General features: G+C 43.7%; 1 long non-coding RNA gene across 1 annotated transcript in view; it reads left to right on the forward strand.

Moving 5' to 3' along the window:
* LOC106043488 (uncharacterized) overlaps positions 1 to 20,383 on the forward strand; it is a 122,643-nt gene that overhangs the window by 66,696 nt on the left and 35,564 nt on the right. The gene's annotated exons all lie outside the window — the stretch shown is intronic.

The raw sequence follows: 20,383 nt of genomic DNA on the forward strand, positions 1-20,383 counted from the left end.
CATCATTTTAAGACCTCACTGGCAACCAGCGAAAGTCATCCTTACCTTTTGTTTTTTATTTTATAACCAGCCATTAATCCATGAAACAAGCAGTTCTCTTATCCAGGGGTGGTCTCACTTCTTTAAGACCCCTACTGAGGAACTTTAATGAAACCTTTTTTGAAATCCATCTATGCTACGTTGACCAATCCTTTTTATTTACAAGGTCATAAACACTCTCAAAGAACTCCAGTAGATTTCTGATCACAATTTGACGCAACAAAAGCTATGTTGACTCATTCCGTTTATTCACATACCTACTTATTCTTTTCTATATTATACTTCTACAATTTTTCCAGTACAGACAGTTATTTCCCTAATAAACGAGAAAGAACGGAAGAGATTAGTCACTGTCCTTTACATTTAAAGATGAGTGATTCCAGCAGGAAAGCACATCTCAATTTAATACACTGTTTTTGTTTGCCATTCCTGGCTATCAAGGAGTAGGAAGGCGAAGGAGCAGCCAGGACTCCCTTACGAGCAGAAACACAGACAGCAGTACAGGTACAGTTACTTACACTGGCATCATGGAGGTAGAGGTAGGGAAAAAGATACCGTTAAAGGGAGGATGATATTTTACAGTCAATCTTATAGTCAATCACAGTAGGATCTTCACTGGCTCAAGTCCTTTAGAACATTTTCTGTGTGGTAGTCTGGTGAAGGTGATGGTACTTAAGTCAGATTTCCTCTGATGTGAAAATGCTTGTCTGACTTTAAATTTTTCTTTAACTTTTCTGTTAGAGTATATTTATTTTCTGGGTTTAGTTTGCCACCTGCAGACAAAGTGTAAACGAGAGAGCTGTAGCACATAGCCATATGTGATGGATATTTATAGGTGACACATGTTTTGCAAGGAGAGTGGTTATTGAACTTGAATTTTATTTTTAGTGTTTTACCCAGAAACCAAACCTAACATGAATGCTGAGGGCCTGAAGTTCCCTACCTGTTGTCGAGTAAATCTGTAATGCTCTAATAGGATAGGAGGAATCTTACTTCTGTTGGAAAATGTAGATTTGATGGTTCTCCATGGCTCTAGCAGTAAATATTCTTGGGTAGAGGGTGTCAGATTGTTTACTCCTGCTTTGTGCACACATTCAACAGCTCTCTGACAGCCCGTCGACTTTCACCCAAAAGCAGTACCTGTTACAACACTGGTGTTGCAAGACTAATAGTAAATCACAAGCTCAGACGCATCATCTGGAGCAGGTTCCTTTTAAGCTGCAGCCTGTCCTGCTCCTATTAAAGTCAGTGACCGTCCTGTGCCCTGTCTTTTTGTCACTGATGCAGAAAATGGACTTTCTCGGCCTTCAGAGACAACCTGGTATCCACACGGCTAGATATATTTTCAGAACTATGTTTTACTCAGCCTGGCTTGAAAATCAGGGCTTTGCAGTGCTGGCAGTGGGTGCTGTTACAGTACACCCTGAAACAGATTCTTTTAAAAAAGAAAAAAAAAAGTTGGTTTTGGGAGGACAAATGAGGAAACTTGCATCAATACTAAAATAAACCAACCTGCAGCACCCAGATGCTCCCTTTGTAGGGAGGTATTTGATTTTTTGCTTGGATATTAATGTCCTAATACAACTAAACCCAAGTGGTTACACTTACTATGGAATTATGGCATGACTAAAAGTACTGGGAATTTGTCATTGAATAGAAGCAGCATTTCTCCCACGTATGAACATGTTTTGCCTGCATAAAGAGTGAATTTAGGCACCGTTGTGGTAGGACAGTTTTTAAAGGGAAGAAAAAAAAAAGGGAGGGGGGGGGAACCACATGCTTGTTTATAGGTGGTGTCAGGAAAAGAAATAACCTCTGCAACAGTGCCTGGGCCTCCAGGACTATGAAGGTGGCACTTCCCACCTGCACAAAATTTACTGGGAACATAAAATCCAACAAGGAGAAATGTATCATTTGTGCTGATAGTCTGCTACAGAGATTCTGCTGGGAATATTGCCTCCCATCACTCGTACCCTCCTAATGCAGGATCGCCTATAGTATCTCCATCCAGAAAGGCTGCTTAATCAGGGTCCACATCCACACTGCTGGGTTATCCTCTTGTCTTCTAGTTTGGCCCCAAGGAACTTTTCAGGGGTTGCTTCAGTTGCTTTTCCAGTTGTTTTTTCAGGGTGGAACGAATCACCTAGATGTGAGGAGCTGGTTTGTAGACAGGCATTAGGGTAAGTGAACAGTACCCAGTCTCCAACGTCTTCCTGGGCAAGGCAATCCCCCGAGCGATAGGCAGGGGAATACAGAGGGTGAGATTTGCCCAGAACACCACATTCATTTCCTCTCCTGTGCAGAAGTGAGTAGTTTTAATGGCTAGATCCAAAGAGGACCATTAAGATATCCAAAATTGTAATAGTTAATCATGAGGGGTGCTTCTGAATGTATTAAGAGTTTCATGGCCCTTTTTTAGACATATTTTATATTATGCTATGGATCTGTTGAATTACTTTCCTGGGTGGCTGGTTTTTGTATTTTCCCATGAAGTTTCTTCTTTGATGGTTTTCTGAGATAAGTCAGGAGGTGAAACGGTCACTGGTTCTTATTCATTCTGGCAGCTTTAATGTTACTTGGAAAGATTTTGATTACCAGCGTGAGACAAAGTGGCCGTACCGCTGCCCCACAGCTGTCCTGTCCCAACCTGCCTGTGCAGTGTTTCTGAAAGGAGCCTGAGCAGACCTGAGCCGTGCTGCCCTGCCCTGTGCCTCCCAGCAAAGGGCTGAATTCCAGCTCTTCTTTCAAATGCTCCTCTCTCTGTGTTGAAGACAAAAGGGAACCAAGGGCTGAAAGAGGAAAGCAGACAGTTACCAGCAAAGAAATCTTACATTATTGCAGAAAAGAGAAAAAATCTCTGTTCCGGAGGAATATGTACGTTGACGTATTAATCTTTTTTTGCACTGTGTTGGAAGGCTCAGGCAGAGCTACAGGCAGCAGGAAAACTGTCCCCTGTGCAGTCCTGCTGCAATTTCCATACTGCTTGCTTGCTTCTGTTTGTCGTAATCACTCACTAATTGCTTCACCGTCTCACTCCTAAAGCTCCATAGTGAGAACCTTCTTGATTCTTGCAGTGAGGAGGGTATCAGGCTCTTTTCTCAGGTGACAAGTGGTAGGACATGAGGCAATGGTGCCGAGTTGCACCAGGGGAGGTTTAGGTATCAGGCAGGATTTCCTCCCGGTGAGGGTGGTCAAGGATTGGGAGGGGCTGCCCGGGGGAGTGGTGGAGTCCCCATTCCTGGAGATGCTTAAGAGGTGTGTGGCGTGGCACTAAGGGAAATAGTTTAGTGACGGGACTTGGTAGGTCAGGCTGATGGCTGGGATCAGTCTTGAAATTCTTTTCCAACCTGGATGATTCTATCATCTGAGAATGCTTTTCAACCGGCTCTTGAACAGAGATGTTCTTTCATCAGCAAACTGATCTTGTCATTCTTTCAAGAAGCTGTGAGGAAATGCCAGGTTTCGGTTCTTGAGGAGCAACTTGGCCCCACGACTCTGCTGCTGTTGGAAAGATGTTGCAGGAAGCCAGGGCTTTTCCTGCTTGAGGCAGCACCACAGAAGTAACCTCACCACAAATGATGCTCAGCTACCATCCCAGAGGAAAACCAGAGTATGGTGGAGACAGCAAACAGACTCAGAGGTGTTTGATGTGATTCTTCATGCTTAGCAAGCCACAGAAATATATTTTTGCTACTCAGAGGCCGTTGTGGTTGGGCTTGAGGATTTTTAAAGCCCTGGCATTATCTTGAAGAGATATGTATAAATGGATTTAGATATGAGTTTAAGTAAAACCTTATTACCTATCTAGGAATTTTCACAATAGGTAATAGAAAGAAATAAGAATATGGTTGGGAATTTTTAATTGAAAAATTGGATGTTTCTGATTGCTATTATCTCTTGCCATTGCTCCCATTAGCCAAAGACTTGAACAGAAATTGCCTGTCAGGGCAACAGATTATTTCTTTTCACCTCAGGACAATATTTTCTATTTATTTCTCTCTCCAGTATTTGTAATTCATATTGGACACTTCTTTATCTCCCATTCCTAGTACGTGCTTGACTGAAAATACCAATGGTTTTAACAGTAGCCTTTGAGAAGGAGGGCCGTGTGATGCAGGTGAGATTCAGGCATCTAACCTGCATTCAGTTCCTGCTGGTGGTGCAGGTTTCCTTGGGGGGAACTGCGTGCATTCATGCTACCTGCAGAGATTCCTGAGCTGGGGGAAGGAGCAGGCAGCACCAGCACTGCATGGCAGCATGGGGACGTGTGTCTCATGCAGCATGTCGCTCCTGAGTTTGGGTACTTGGTGTGCCTTTATGTTTCTCAACCTCAATTTAACCTCTGTAAAATCAAAATGAGAATTCGTTTCCCCTCCTCTCCTGTGTTTGTCCTCCATCTATGAGCTGCAAGTCTGTGGTGAGCAGACACTCTCGTACTGGGATAGATCTGCGTCTGTGCATGCGAGTGTGTGTGTTTAACAGATTAAGTTAAAAACAATCTTTATCGCTTCATTTAACTAAAGCATTTTTCCAGACAAGTTCCTCTGCTCGAATGTTCCTTCTAATTATCATTTTCCCTTTACAATATGTTGTGTCATGCTGCTTAGGAGAAAGCTCATAGCGAGAGCGAGCGCTGGGGTTGCACAGGAAATATGTCCTGGCTATTAGAAAGTTCAATGAAGCGCTGACTTTTATATCATCATGTAGGGATGGGTGAAACAGTCCAGAAAAAAATACCCCCAGCTGAGAAGTAATATGGGGCTTAAAAATCTCACTTCCACAATGTTTTTTAAGGTTTCTCCATCAGTTGCAAAACAATTTTTTCTCCCCATAAGTGTTTTTTATCCGAACTGATTGGTCTCGGAGGTGGAGGCTGCGTTAGTATGTGGAGTTACAGCCCCTGCCAGGGCGCTTTGCAGGCTGATTGCTCTGTGCCCCGAGCGCCGGTGCCTCTGCCCTGGGCTGCGTGGGAGCCTGCCTTGCTCAGGAGGAATGAGTCGGAGTCACATTCATTTGCTTTTATCCCAATTCCGTGAGCTGTTTGCAGCTGTTAATTTAACAGTTTAGTGCTTCCATCTTCCATAGGCAGCAGCAACTGCTCCAGTGCCTTAGACATCGAAACTTCATCTCCAGTAACAGGACTTGGAGGACTGGGAGAAGGCAGAAAAATGCTTTTGCTCCAGTGAACAGGGACAACACGGTGGCCACATCTGTCAGCTGAGAGTTGTTCTGTGAAATGAATCTCTGTAAGCTGCAGCTCTACAGGGATGAAACGAGAAGAGAAGAGCTGTGAAAGCGAGGCCATCTTGGGACAGTTTTTCTGGGGCATAGTGTCTCTGCAGTGCCAAGGGAGCTTGATTAGCCCAAACAGCTCAAAGCTGATGCAGGCTGGTACATGTATCTAAAAACATAATATTTCAGTATTTTTTTTCTGTAGGAACACAGAAAAAAGCTGAACCTAGGCCAGACCTTTTACCCAAGCAGTAGGTACACCAAAGTGAGAAGAAAGAAGGGAGCTGCTATATGGTATCTACTTATGGAAGAAAATGTTATTTTATGTCTTCTGAAGGAGTGGTAAACTCTCTGATCATAAAAATACATTTGAAAGTTCTTACCCAAAGACCGCTCATGAGCTAGTAGCATTGAAATCAACAGGAAACTTTGCAGTGTTGTCAAAATCATTTTCTCATTCTTTTATAGGAAAAACAAAAAAAAAAAAAAAAAAAAAAAAAACCACAAAAAAACAACAACAACAAGTTTTTTTGTTTTCCATCCCTTGTGTTAACTTGTCAGATCAGTTGTCAGGCTGCAGTAGAAGCTGAAAGCTTAATCATTATGCTTATTATTTTTGTTTTGAATTGTATTTATTTACTCTTTGTTTCACCAGGTCTTTTATCTTAAAAGGAGGAATTCATCTTCCAACATGGTTAGAAACTTTTTTTCTAACATCCAAATTTTCCGTTTCAAACACCTACACTTACCACGAGTTCTCCCTTTTAGCACATCCGTTATGCTGTTCTGTCACCCCCTTGCTCTACTTTGTATTCCAGTACCACTAAGAAGAAAAAAAAAATTTATCCAGGATTCAGTGTTAATTGTGACTTGTATTTTGCTTCAATGCTAAGCCATTCTACAGCACTTTAACTATATTTCTTGCAGTGAATTGTTGTCAGCGTCAGCAATCAAAGAACAGGAGCTGTTGGAAAGATTTTGCAATTTGTGTTGGATACAGTTCAACGTCATTTACACAGCCCTGGAAATTGTGCTAATCTTTCTGTTCTATGGCACTTTGCAGGGCATTTGTACCACGCAACTTCAGACATCTAATTTAATCAATTAAGTTAGCTACCTGATCTCCTCTAGTTCCCTCTATAATCAATGGGTAGCAGGGAGAGCTCCTCTACAGTGTGACTTAAGGCAGCTAAATTAGGTTCCTGTTTGAAATGTTGCTTCAGAGCAGGCCGAGTTTCTCCTTTAATTACAGAGAAAGTCAAATTAGGCTAGTTAGTCATCTGAAAATGGGCGGTGTGAATTCCTGCTTTCATATACTTACCTTAAGCATCCAAATGAGAAGACTTCAACAGTTGAGTCCTTCCATAAATATATGCTGGCTTGCACTGCAGCTTGCTCCATCAGGCACAAGCATGAGAGTATGATACCGTGAGAAGCCTCTGTTTAACAACAAAGTTGTTAAATTGCTAAAAGCCATCGCGAAGCCAAGTCATGAGAACATGCTGATGGGTCCCCACGACTGTCCAGACCTTTGCAGTTCCAGACCTTCCAGGAGAAGAAGTAACTTTTCTATCCCACTCAACATCCATACCTATGCAATGCAGAGCTGCAAACCCTGAATTTTCACTAATTCAGCCAGTTCAGTTCTTGCCCTGTGCTACACTGGAAACTGCCAGCTTCACCCATCTCTGCATTACTTTTAAGCTCAACAGGAACCTCGTGAGCCTTAGGTCCTGGCTTTATCTAATGTTCCTGCATTTGTATATATGATGACTTCCAGGCCGTTGATCAATAAACCTGAATGCCCTTTTCAGAGTCTCTGGAATATAAAGTTTTGTTCTCTTGTCTGATGCTGCTTGGATTTTTTAGGATCTTAGCGGTAAGAATGTTGTTTTTTTTTTTCCTCTGATGTGCTTGGTAGCACTCTGTGCTTTCAGTATCGGTGTTATTTATTGGCAATGCCTTACGCTTCTATAATTCTCCTTTGAATGGTCATTTGCTTTGCTGGCCAACATTTAAGTCCTGAGATCAGTGATTTTTCTCATGGACCATAAAATAAGAAAAACCTACTCTAATGTCATTTCATAGTTTATTTCTGCCTGGTGGAAATCCATATCTGGAAAATGGGGTAGGCTCACAATTCATTGGCAGGCACTGGGGAACTTATATAGTATAAAATCAATGTGCAAAACATTTGTATAAGTAGGTTTGCACATTTCAAAAGAATCTTTGTGATCAGTGGAGTCCTCCAGGTTAGGCAAATAGCCCCAAAATATACAAACGAGGTAATTTTATGGATATTTTAGGTTGCCTGGTAAGACAGATACAGTTATACAAGCTGTTACACCCAATGGGAATTTCTCTATGACTTTATTGATTTAGCTTATCTTGGAGCACTGGAATATTTATAATATTTTGCTGATACTTGGATGCAGTGGAATTCAAGCATGAAACTAAACAGCTTCTCAGATATTATCTATTCAGCCATCTGCTTGACAGACAATGGATAACCTTCTGGATTCATGGACCTGCATCTGTCTTTTAATACTGATACGCTGTAAGTAGCAAGTGTGGGTTTTCAGAAGTGGGGAACATGCAAGTGAGAGGAACATTCAGCATCTAAGAGCCTCTCCCAGCAGGAGGAGGAGGCTGGGGACCTGTGGAGCAATGGGTCATCAGAGAGGCTGCAGAGAGTCAGAAGGAGCCAGGCAATGGGGAGAAGCGGGCTTGCAAGCATCTTCAACTGATTGCTTTTAAAGTAACTTTTGTCTAATAAGCTTTCCTCTTAATGGAGGATAAAATATTTTAAAAGACTGTGTAGCCAGTCACAGGTCATTGGCATAACTTCCTGCAGAACAGGGAAGCTGCTTTAAATTTCCTCCATGTTTGTAGAGATGAGTGTCTGCCACACGAAGGAAGAGCCCGAAGCCTCAGGTTTGGGTAGGAAAGGGAAGTAGGAGACTGGTGAGGGACAGGGCTGCAGCTGGACTGGGAGCTCAAGTGCTTCTTGTGTCCTTAGGCTAACTCTGGCCATTGGGATGACTGCTGGACATTCTCATGGGTCAAAGGGCAATTTACAAAATCATTTCTGGAAAGAGAATGTTGAAACTCAAATCACAGCCTTTTGCATTGGAAACCAGTCTCTAAGGCTTCTTCTGCTCATCCCAGCAGAGACCACAGTGATCCCAGGTGATCTTTGACTCTTACAGAACCGGAGCAAGTACTGAACATCCTCGGTGAACTGCTCACTGGCAACCTACCAAGCGAGAATTGTTTACTGAGGTTATCCAGCAAATCATTTAAATAGTGAGTAAGTACAACAAAATCACCATCTGCCTGTGGATAATTGGAGAACAGAACAAGGGGCCAAATTCGCAGAGTGGATTATTCATCCAGCTCTGTTGGGAATGCTGAATGGGACCTGCTCGTGCTCGTCTTTGATCTAGACATCTAATCTTTTGTTTCTATGAATGCCAAACTCATTCACAAATGCCTCAGCAGATTGCAAAGAACTAAAACTCTGTTCTTAAGCTAACCAGTATGTTCACACACACGTTCAGGTTACTTGTGAGAATTTTTAATTTGTGGACTGTGGAAAAATGTATTCTGACATCAGTGCCATTTGCTGTTCTGTTGCTGCAAATCGTAACTGGTGTAGAAAAGGCAAAAGACAGATATGCCAATTGAGTGATTGCAAATTAAGCAACTGATTTCTTAATTTGTGTGTTAAAAAAGTTAGGTCCCTGATGGAAAAAAAACAAACAAACAGAAACATATAACAACAACAACATCAAACACCACAAGAGTTGCGTTGCAAAAACTAGCAGCTACAGCAGTGATCTGAGTAGGAAGGCTGAGCAGGACTAAGTCAGTTGGCACGGCTGTTCTCAGTATTCAGCTTAGCCCTGGAGACTGTAAATTTAGGTAAACAGCTTTGGACAGATTGAGCTATATGCATGTGCTAAGAAGTATGGATGAATTAGGGCCACAATACTAGCAAAACCAAGTGTTTGGGTGCAGTTTCATAATCAGTGACAACAGGATAAAGAGAGGGCACTCCCAGCTCTACACCTTCCTGCCTCTGCCTTTGTACCAGTGGCAGCAGTCGCGTACCAGGCAGGATGGTCCCAATCCCCTTTCCAGCACTGATTTTGACTCATGTCTTATTCTGGTGGTGAAATTGTGTTTTTTACTTTGTCTGAAATTTAATCTTGACCCAAAGCCTGGTAACATTACTAGAACAAAAACCTCCTAGTTTGAGCTGGTTTTAAATCGAAGCTCATAAGTAATTTCACTCAAGTGAGTAGACTTTGTGAGTGCGCCCATGGTTCAAGGCTCTGTCAAAGCCTGGGTTGGGTGTCAAATGATGAGACTCCTGAAAAGGACATTCTGAATGGTTTTAATGCATCCTTTGGTATTATAACCTGAGATGTACACTTTCTAGGCATTTTATTTTCCATCTGGGTCCAAGTTACAGTCTTGATTATTTTTATGCAAGAACAGTGATACTCATCTCAACCATATGACTGCAGAATCTGGGCTTTTGGGGGAAAGATTCAAAACTTTCATTCTGATAAGGCAAACCAAATACACAGTTGATAATAAAGAACTGCAGACAAATTTTGTGTCTACCAGCAACCAGTCTTAAAATTATTTTGACTTGAAAGATTTTCTCCCTTAAGGTGAAAAGGCAGAAAGTTATATTTTGGCATCAGGAGCAATATTGGATGACTTAGGACTCACACGTTTGGCACTCTGACTGTAAGTAACCATTATTTTTATCATTGCTATCATATAATCCATGTTTGTATGGCTGTTCTATAGTTGCCATTAAAACGTAAAAATGAAACAATGGTTTAATAGTGTCTTCTGTTATGGGGACCATATTATATTACTTACGGATTATGTTTATAGTATTTTGCCTAAGACAAAAATGAGATTACTGTTCAAAAGAAGCATTAGGGTGTCAAAGATTTTTCACATTTATAGGAATGTTATAATTTGGGGCAGCATAAACTGGGAATTCTTGGAAAAAATAACAGGATATATAAGATACTTTGTCAGATTACCAGAAAATAAGAACCCATTTCTGTACTTTGGAAAATTATACTGCTTTCTTGATGATAATATTAAGAACTGTGGAAAAAGTTCTATCACTTTTTTTTTTCCACTGTAACTTATTCAAGTTCATCACAACATGGCAATAAATTGAACGGTAAACATGCATTTGGGCAGCCAGCTGATCAGCTTTAATGCTTATTTCACTTGGTTATTTGTTCCATCATTTAAGCAAAGAGAAAGGCTTTTGCTTTGTCTATTGTTTCCTTTAATGATAGTAGTGTTTTGTTTTCTTTCCTTCCTTTTCTTGAATGGTGATATTAAAAAAAAAAATACAGTAAGAGGTTTCAAGGGTTGTATTTTACATTAAAAACATAGATTTTTCATTTGTTTGTCTAATCTTCTGCTCAATTCCTTTCACTGCCATGAATTGGAAGGTGACAAATGACTTTGTGAAGGGATGAGAGAAAGCTTCCACAGTGACATTTAAATTGGAACCCATGTTTGATGGCATGCAGATGATTTAAATACATGTCACCAATGCAAAGCTGTAACGGCAGATTTTAAAAATGCTTTTGCTTCCTTTATTGCCATTTTAACATGCATCTGGAGAGTGCTGCAATCCAATGGAGCCATTGTAAATAAGCTTCAATAGTTGTCTTTCCAAGCCTTTTCTTTACTTGCATTAGTCAGGTGAGCTGCATTGTGAGGGCTATAAATAATGATTACAATCTTAATGCTTACTACGCAGATGGAATTGGCAGTGTTAAAGTCACCTCGCAGTAAGTACTCCTGACCCTGTTTCTAGGTTTACTGTTCAGCAGGGGGTCATAGCATGTCAAATTCCTGTAATTCAGATCTCAACATCAACTGCCAGCAAACATATTCGTCCTTTCTCTGAACATATGCAGGGGGCAGGGCTGGGATCACTGTCACTGAAAGCAAGTAAGTTATCTTCTGCAATCAGCTAGTGCCTGATACACGTACTTAACCTCCTCTCATAATTCTCAGGTGGTTTCTGTCCTCCTCCAACGGCAAATATACTGCTGCCACACCTAAATCCAAGAGTGCTCCTTCAATATCCTCTCTTTCCATGTTAGAAGTCAGCTGGAATTAAATTCAAGCCCTTAAGTATCACTGACCTGTGGGAAAACTTGGATCTCTATCCAACTGTGGTAGCTTGTGCCCAGTCTGCTTTATTGATGAAGCAGAGCTCCTTTGTTGGGGTTGTGTGTGTGTTGGTGCAATTATTCACTAGCTGCATAGCCAAAATCCAATTGTCTTGTGACGTGGGAGAAGACCTCCAGATCCAGGGCTATTGATTCTTAATTGGCATGAGAAACCCCCAGTTTCCTTTGTGCTCTATTATATGCTGGAAACTGTGATTTCAGCAGATTTGCAGACTCCATTAAATATATTCTATTAAATAAAGACAAGCCTAACAATTAAAAATCTTTCGGTACCATGCATTAACTGATTGAGATGTTTTAACAGTGTAAAATCTGAATATTTCCTATGAAACAACTGATATGTAGATATCTGATGTGGTGGTGTCTGAAAAGGAATAGCTTAATGCTTTTCTTATTTTATTTTATTTTTTTTATTTTATTTTATTTTATTTTTTTATTTTTTATTTTATTTTATTTTATTTTATTTTATTTTATTTTATTTTATTTTATTTTATTTTATTTTATTTTATTTTTTTATATTTCTAGCATCTCCCCTTTAAGGAAATGGGAGATGGAAGGGGAAGTGGCAATTGTGTACTATATGGAAACATATCTGTGATCCATGAAGCAACAATTTTTTTTTTTTATTTTTTTGCTTTCCATCCCATGCTGCCCTGCTCGAGTTGCACTGCATTGTGCCTTGACCCCTGCCTGATAAATACAGGTCTGGAAAGCAAAGAATCTCCAGAAGCTTTCTGTGAGTGCTTGGATTAAGGGTTACCTTTGCTCTTTGTATATGTAGCAGTCTCATCTTGGCACCTTACTGCCTTTGTCTTCCCCCTCCCCTGATCCTGGCTCGTCAGAGAGCTCATGTGTCTCAGTGCCTGGATGGATGGTGATGGAGCCTTTTCACACCAGAACTCCTCTGGAAAGGCAGCAGCTTCTCCCTGGAGGAGGGGTGTTCATCCTTATGTCTTGACAGTAGACCACCTTTGTATTGATGTACATGGCCTTACATATTGAAAATGAAATTTGACTGTTGTTTGTGTGTCTAGTTATTGTATTTCATGGCCCTTTCATTCTCCTGTTCCCTCACTCTTCACTCGCACTGTTACACCTTCAGTCATGCTCTCCTTGCTTTGGACATTCCTCACCTTTTCACCAGGCAGCATTTTCTCTCTTCTCTCAAATCCAGCTTCCCCATATTCCCTCCAGCCATCCTTCCATCTCTTTCCCTTTACCCAGGCTTCCTCACTCTTCCAACACTCAACTATTATCCACATTCTGCTTTGGCTCATCTGACTTTGCTGGAAGCTCTGCTGGGCAGGGGCTCAATCTTATTTCAGATTATTAATGGGGCTGGGAAGCCCTGGTGGGCAGCTGAATTACGGGTTTCCAGGACTACTTTGCAGAAGTACAACATCACCACTTGAAGGCTGTGTCTCCTCCCCACCGACACAATTCGGGGCACGTTTCATTGGTCCTGACTTTTGCACACAGCAGCAGAGTGTAGGGGTAGGCCTGCTGGTGTCCTTTCACAAGAGAGATGTATCTGGGAGATGGCTCCACTATTGCATTGCCGAGCCAATTGGAGCCAGCAAAGGCAATCTGGACCAAGGCTGAAGCAAAATCTGCCAGAATCGCATGAGAAAGGAGGATTGAATCTCTGGGCATCTGGGCACATGGATGGCGCAAGGACGTGGTGCAGCCAGGAGTCAAGCGGAGCAGCCGGTGGTGCAGCAAGAACCCATAACCAGGAGCAGCCGGCCAGCCTCACCGTGCTACAGGGGAGGCTGCTTAGCTGGGAGGCACCCAAGGAGGAGCTCCAAGTGGGGTTAGAGGGATAGAGACGGCAGCTGAAAGGATGAGCCTGCTACAGAGCTCCAGGCAGCCGCTCTGCTGCCCATCTACCTGGGGAGCGTCTGTTGTGGAGCTGTGGGGAGCGGGTGGTCTGGAGCAGCTGAGCAGGGGCAGGCAGACCTGTGGGATCCACAAGGGGAGCCTGAGCGTGGTGCTGGTGACAGGCACCTGTGTCACTGGGTTGGGTTAATTCGATGCCCAAAGTGCCTCGCTCTGCTCATTGCCACGGGTTTTCTGCCTCCCTGGGTCTGCCTGGGGGCTCGGAGTGAATGGAAAGAACTGGAACGGGTGAGGGAGAGGTTATGGAGGGGCTAAAATGCCTCTATTTCCCCCTGAAAAATCCCTGCCTGGTGCTAGACATCTGAATGCCTCTGAGAATCTGGACCCAAGCGTATAACACAGGAAAGGACAGTTTGGGGACAATGGCAAAGCGCTCAGGAGAAGGATTCATGGAGCTGAGGGCCAGGAGGGACTATTATCATCATCTAGCCTGACTCCCTGCATAATACAGCTCAGGAGACCTCAGCTAATAATTTCTGCATCAAACCCGTAACTCCTCTTTGAGTTATAGCATCAGTTTTCAAGAGACACCCAGTCTTGATTTAGAGAGGATAAACTTTGGGTTCTTTTTATCTGTTTTCCAGTGTTTGAGCCTTGAGGGTGCACTTGCATCTGGTTTTGAGCTTTTCTCTGCAAACATAAAGGTTCACTACTGACTTATCACAAAAATTAAATTAAATTAAGGTTGAATTTTTCACAGTGACTTCTTCATCCATGACTTGGGGCTTTAAACTGTACACCCCAAAAGTGCAAATCTTTTGATAACATTACAACTGCTGGCAAACCAGTTATCTCCTTCCCAACCAGATTAATAGTTTTGCAAGGAAACCTCTTTCCTGGAGATTTCCATCCAAGAGAGCAGAGCTGACTGGCATCCTAGCTGTGCTGTGATGAAGCACAGCTCACCTGTCCCAGGTGGGATTTGGTCAGCTCTTGCTCCAAAACACCCAGAGCCACAGATTAAAAAGACATAAAAGGGTCTGAATAAAATGAAGGTTAATAGATGCTGATGTGGGAGGAACAGGGGCTGTCAGGGAGCGATTAGTCTGCCGAATAATCTTCCACCTGGAGCTGTCAGGCCGGTGTCTAATGTTTCATTCAAAGAAGAAGCTCCACATTCCTGATGAGCAAATGACAGAGAAGATTTCAATTAGAGCTGCTCGGCGCCTCAAATCCTGACATATCCTGACAGTTTGCTTTCAGTCCTCCGCTGTTCTCCAGGGGACGCCAAGCCATTAATAACACTTTTTAAGATGTAGAGCGGGGGGCACTTCTGCGGTTGATTAGCAGGTAGCCATCAGCGGAAGGAGGGTTCACCTTTCCCGAGCTGAGAATTGCCTTCATTATAGATATTTGGATGGGGCAGGAGAGGAGGTTAAAACTGCTAATTTGCGGGAGCTGCTCCTGTTATTACAGCCGTGGTGGGGAAGGCAGGCATTGCACGAGGAGGTGCCTGCAGCGCCGTTAATGATCCGCTAGCTTCAGCCGAGGTTATGGGGCCAGGGAGGTTCGACCGGCAGTACAAGTTCCCTTCGCTTTCCATGTAGTTCAAAAACAAATCAAAATAGTTCACAAGCTCCACTTGCATTTAGTGCAGAGAGCTCCAGATGAGAGGGAGGGGTAAGGAAATCTATTTCGGTAGAGGCAAAACCTTTTTCCTTGACAATGTTTTTTGTTTTGAGTTTAGCGTGAATTAAGAAATGGTTGAGTACCATGAAAACAAAATGAAAGCTTTCATTTTGGGTCAAACAGGATGTTGCAGTTGATTGAAGGTGAATTTTTGCTCCTTTTCTCTCATTATAGTGGAAAAAAGGTTTCAGGTCAACACAGAACAGCTCTGTTTTATTTTCCAAATGAACTGAAAAATCCATTATGCTCACAGCTGTGCCTGCAATATTGCTGCTACTCTGCTCCTGAGGTCCCCTATGGAGCTGTCAGCAAAACACAAGATAGAAGACATTAAATTGTAATTTTTTTGGGTTTGTTTCTTGATCTCATAGAGGCAAATGAGAGCCACACCTCCCAGCCAAATCTGAACCTCCCTCTGGATCCCACTTAGGAGTTTTAGAAATACAGCTCTTATTCTGACACACATCTCTAGAAAGGGTTAAGTCAAGGTCAGGATTGTGCCTTGCAACTCTATTTTTTTTTGTGTAAAATAACACTAGAGGAGGACTGGCTTCATCCCCGTTACTGCAGGCTACAGAGAAGCCAACCAGCCCAGGTGAGTCCACGGGGCTTTGGGAATTGGATGCTGGGACATCTGGGATCTCATTCATGTGTTGGTGGGACAGGCTTGTGCTAGAAAAGTCTGTGTGCCTTCAGAGTGGCTGGGTTTGAGGAAAAGAGCTCTTGGTACAACTCCTCAGGAAGGTGTGTGTCTGTCGTGGGCATCTGGGCACCCTGCAGTCTGTGGCTGGTGGGGGCTTTCCTGTGGGCTGAGGGTGTTGGTTCGGTTGGAGAGTGGCTACAAGGAGTAAAAAAGTAGTTTAGTAAAGTAATTCAATTCAAATAAGCCACTGTGTCAGAGAAAGAGAAACATTTCACACATGCCCATCTCCCTCTGCGTTTCAGTGTCTCCTCTATAGCTCCCTGCTCTCCCTCCTGTATATTGGGGATATTTCAGGCTGCAGAGAAGTCAGAGAGCACTTTACTCTTCACAGCCAATTTGCACCTTGGAAAGGCTTAGTTTCTCATGCTGGCATGTATCAACAGGCTGCTGCATTCGCTGCAAGGCAATGCTACCACTGCACTCTGCAGCTACAGTGCCTCCTGCGTCTTCTGCTTAATCCAGCTCTCTTGGGACGGGCTGCCCCGGGGGCTCTGCAGCAGAGGCAATGACTGTTTGTCCTGTGAAGTCACTGCAAGTTAGGTGAAAATAATTTCCCCACTCTGTTAAACTTGAGAAAAATGGTTCTCAAGCTGTTTCACTTCTCAGGGAGCAGCCCAGTGTGTCTCTGCCATGTTCCCACACATCTCAGTGCAAAGTGATGGGAAAGTGGGTGGGAAACGCTGCCAGGTGTGAGCCTTCAGATGAAGCCAGTCGAGGTTCATAAGGCGGATGTGAAAACAACTTTTTTTTTTTTTTTTTCCTCTTTGGGCTGTGACAGCCCAGCCTGGCTGAGAACAGCCTTATTTACATCCATCTCTCTCTCTTCAGCACCCCTTGGTTCATCCTCATTTCCACTCCCTACGTGCAATAAATCTCAGTGAAGAAGAGCATGCTCATGTTCGGGGCTTTGCTTTCCTCCCCGTTTGCACTCTGCAAAGGGACACACATGCAGCGACACCTCTGAGCTGGCTCTGAACCTCAGGAAATGTTGTCAGGAGGGAGCATCATTTACTGACTCGCTCTTTCCTCTTCACTGGGCTCTGGAGGCTCCAGCAGGGATTAATTGCCTTGTTCTCTCTGTTATCTGCTGGGCTTTACTTTAATGAGTGCTCGGAGGGTCATTCAGCATTACTGTGCCGCGCGAAGGGGCACAACCTCAGTTTCAGATTTAAGACCTGAACCCCCCACTGCAAGGCTTGTCCCTGCCATAAGGTTGGCTTTGCGGCTAGCACTTATGTATAAAAGCCCACAAGGAAAGTGAATGCACTTTTTGCTAGCTTGCAATGATGTTGTGCATGTAGGACCAAAACTATTCTGTGAGTTTTTGACTTATGTCAGGTTGGATTAATCAGTGGAGAGTAAAATTTGGACTGAGTGTGCTCTGGAGTTTGTCTTGCACCTGCTGAGCCTAATCAGTGGAAGTTATATAGCAGAGATAGAGATTTCCATTTGATCTGCTTATCCAGAGCACAGAAAGAGGAAAAAAAAAAAAAAAAGTGGTCCAGGGTTTGGCTGACATCTAGTAAGTGCCTTTTGTCTACATCAGCATGTGAATGACAATAAATATCGAATAATTCCAGTGGTAATTGCTGGGTTCTGGTATTTTTAGAAAACTATTTGTGGAAGCAGAGACATAGCTAAAAACTTCTTTTCTACAGGCTCCTAGAGACTAAAACTTTTCACGTGTTTTAGAAAACAGCAATAGGAAATGCTTTGTAAGCTTTTTCTCCCTCCCTTTCTTCTCACGTCTGCTCCTGGCACCTTTGTTTTGACCTTGGTAAGGGCTTTCATAGTTTTAGTTTCTTAGTCCTGAAATGCCTCCTGCGCTGCTTTTCTCATCGAGGGCTGCTTCTGCCCTATTGAGCTAGGAGCTCTCAGGCAGAAATCCACTGTGCTAGCTATTGTGTGTGCCACATCCACTGGTGGAAACGGCTAATGCATTTGCCACAAGTACACCGGCTTTTTTAGGTACCCTGCTGTGCTTTTCCCAAGGTGTGCTCCCCTCCCAGAGAGTGAGTGCATTTCCAGCATCTTCACCGCATGCACAATGGTCATCAAATGGGATCTGCTGCCTTCACCATGCTGCTGCTCTTGTAACTGCTCCCTGACGAGAGGTCACCATCCCTTCTCCTGCAAGGAGAGGCTGTGGCTGAGACGGGGTGCTACAGGGCCACTACACCTACCGCAGCTCTGCTCAGGTTCGTGGGGAAATTTGCAAATCTTGTTCTTGTCCTCCAGCATGGGGGAGAGAAAGGGGCCTCAGAGGCTGGGCTGACAGCCAGTCAGTAGGGTTGGGACTGCTAACTGCAGCAAGGCTCCATTGCACATCCTTTATTGAGGAGCCTTGGGCAGTGGTGTCCTACCTGTATATTATCAATGGCAGAAGCCTCCCTTCCTCCAAAGAAGCTGGTGTTTTTTCTGTGTTTTTTTGGTTTTTTTTTTTCAGTCTGCAGCTCCCCCGCACACCCCACTGCAAGTACCCATCGATGGGTTCAGTCTTGGGGATGTGCCTGTAATTTTGGGGAGGGGAAGAGGAGCTCCACGTGTGCCTTCCCCCTGTGCCTGTGAGTGATGGCTGCATTGTACCTGGGAGGCGAGCAGCTTATTAGACTTAATGAGGGTTTGCTGCGTCCAGTTATTTCACCCTGTCACTCTGCCTTGCTTTCTTTTTGAGTGTCAGCAACAGAAAGATAGGATTTATAGTCACTTACCATGGTGTCCTATAACTACCCATGCAGAGGAGGCTTTGCTCCTGCTTGCAATACCACACACAGCATCAGTTTAACAGAAGCAGTTACATGGGCTCTAAGTGATGAAACTTCACTAAACAGAGCCTATATTTAATAAACTTGAGAATAAAGTGTGAGCAAGAAAGGAAGGAGAGGTGGGTGCAGGAGAGAAGGAGCACGAGACAGTGAATTCCCAGTGATCATTAGCTGGCGGACTCTCTTTGACATGCAGGTCTCTGCCAATGTGCTTGTTGAAAGTTTAGTGGTGGAGACAGTACACCTAATGGGATCTCGGGGGAGGCATCCTCTCGCCTATGGATAACAGGCTGTGAGACAAAGCTGTCAGCTCGCTCTGATTTACTGCTCTCTTGCAGCAGGGAGATAAAAGTTCGCACATCTTGTAGCAAAGCAGGCAATGGGACTTCTTACAGCAACACTACATCGGAAACCAAAAAGGTGTGAGTGACTTCAACCCAGCAGGATGAGGAGGGAGAAAAACAGAGCAAACTAGAATAGCCTGGTGCTTTACATTCAGAACGTGCCCAGTGCATCAAACTTATTTACTGGGAATTGTCTCCTGTAACTCCCTAGCTAAGTGTCTGCAGACATGCCTACCAAATTAGGCTCTTCACAGGAAAATCCCAATATAAAAAGTTTACTTAATATATGAATATTTATTTATAAGCAGATTTCCAAATGACAGGTTTAGAATTGTGTTTTACCCTCAGTATGACATGGCAATGTGATGTCAAGATGAGACTTTGCGGACTTCAATTTTACGTTCTGCTTTGTATTTCCTGTGCAGCCTCAGCCAAATACGACTCTCTGCTCCTCTCCTCCCCGTAAAGCAGCCATCACGGTGAGCTCACAGCTGGCGAGGCTCTTGCAGAGATGTTTGTTAGAGCCTGGGGGACAAATGAGCACGACAGTAATGGAGACAACAGAAGTAACTCAGGAAGAGTTACAGGCTCGCAAGTGTGGCTAACCATGATGCAAGGTCACAGCTCCAAATACGTTATAATCCCCAGGAGAAGCACCTCGCTTTTAATTTTGCTGATAGCAGTTGCTAACAGGGATGAAAGGCCAGAACCAGGGCCAGCTTGAGGGCTTAGTGTTGCTGTAGGGCTTTGGCTTGGAGCGAGCTGAATTTTTCTCTGCAAAGAATACAGGGGATGCGCTGGGGGCTGCTGAATCCACAGGCTACATCATCTCAAAAAAGTTCCTGAGCTAAAAGAGGGGGCGAGGCTGCAGGTGGTACCCTGGGCAACGTGCAGGGCTAGGTGGACACTTTTCCTGCATCTGTAAAAAAGACAAGTCTGAGAGCGGATATGACAAAATTTGAGTCTAGAGAGGGAAACCAAGAGGCAGAAGGGGAGGGAACATCCTTCTGTCCTCATCGCTCATCTTCCCCAGCAACTCATCCTGGGGGAAAAGCAGAGGATGGGCACAGTCAGCTGTGAGCGGGGAGAGCTGGGGGTGATGCCTCCCGGGGAGCTGCTGAAGCAAATCTCTCTGGGCAGGTTCTCAGGTCAGCTCCCCCGAGTCTGTGTCCGGCATCATTGCCTAGGACTGCTGAGCCTTCCCTAACTTCAGGCTGCTGGGATTTATTTGGTTTTTATTTTATTTCAGATGGGTGGCAAGAGGGGAATGCTGTACAGATGACTCTGGAGTGGAATCAGTGTGCATAAACAAACACAGAGATGGGAGACATTTTTCTCTTTAATGTCAACTTGAGGCTTTCTGGAGCTGCCTATTTGTTGCCAGTCTGTAGGTCCACAAGATGATGAGGTGGATAAAATGGAATGATAAGCTTGCTCTGAAAGAGAAACTATCAACAGAGCAGTTGATTTATCGCTCTTCTCAACTCAGGTGCATTTAGGGGTGAGGGAAGGATAAATCTTCCC

Source organism: Anser cygnoides, chromosome 16 (assembly GCF_040182565.1).
Source record: "Anser cygnoides isolate HZ-2024a breed goose chromosome 16, Taihu_goose_T2T_genome, whole genome shotgun sequence".
Classification (NCBI taxonomy): Eukaryota; Metazoa; Chordata; class Aves; order Anseriformes; family Anatidae; genus Anser; species Anser cygnoides.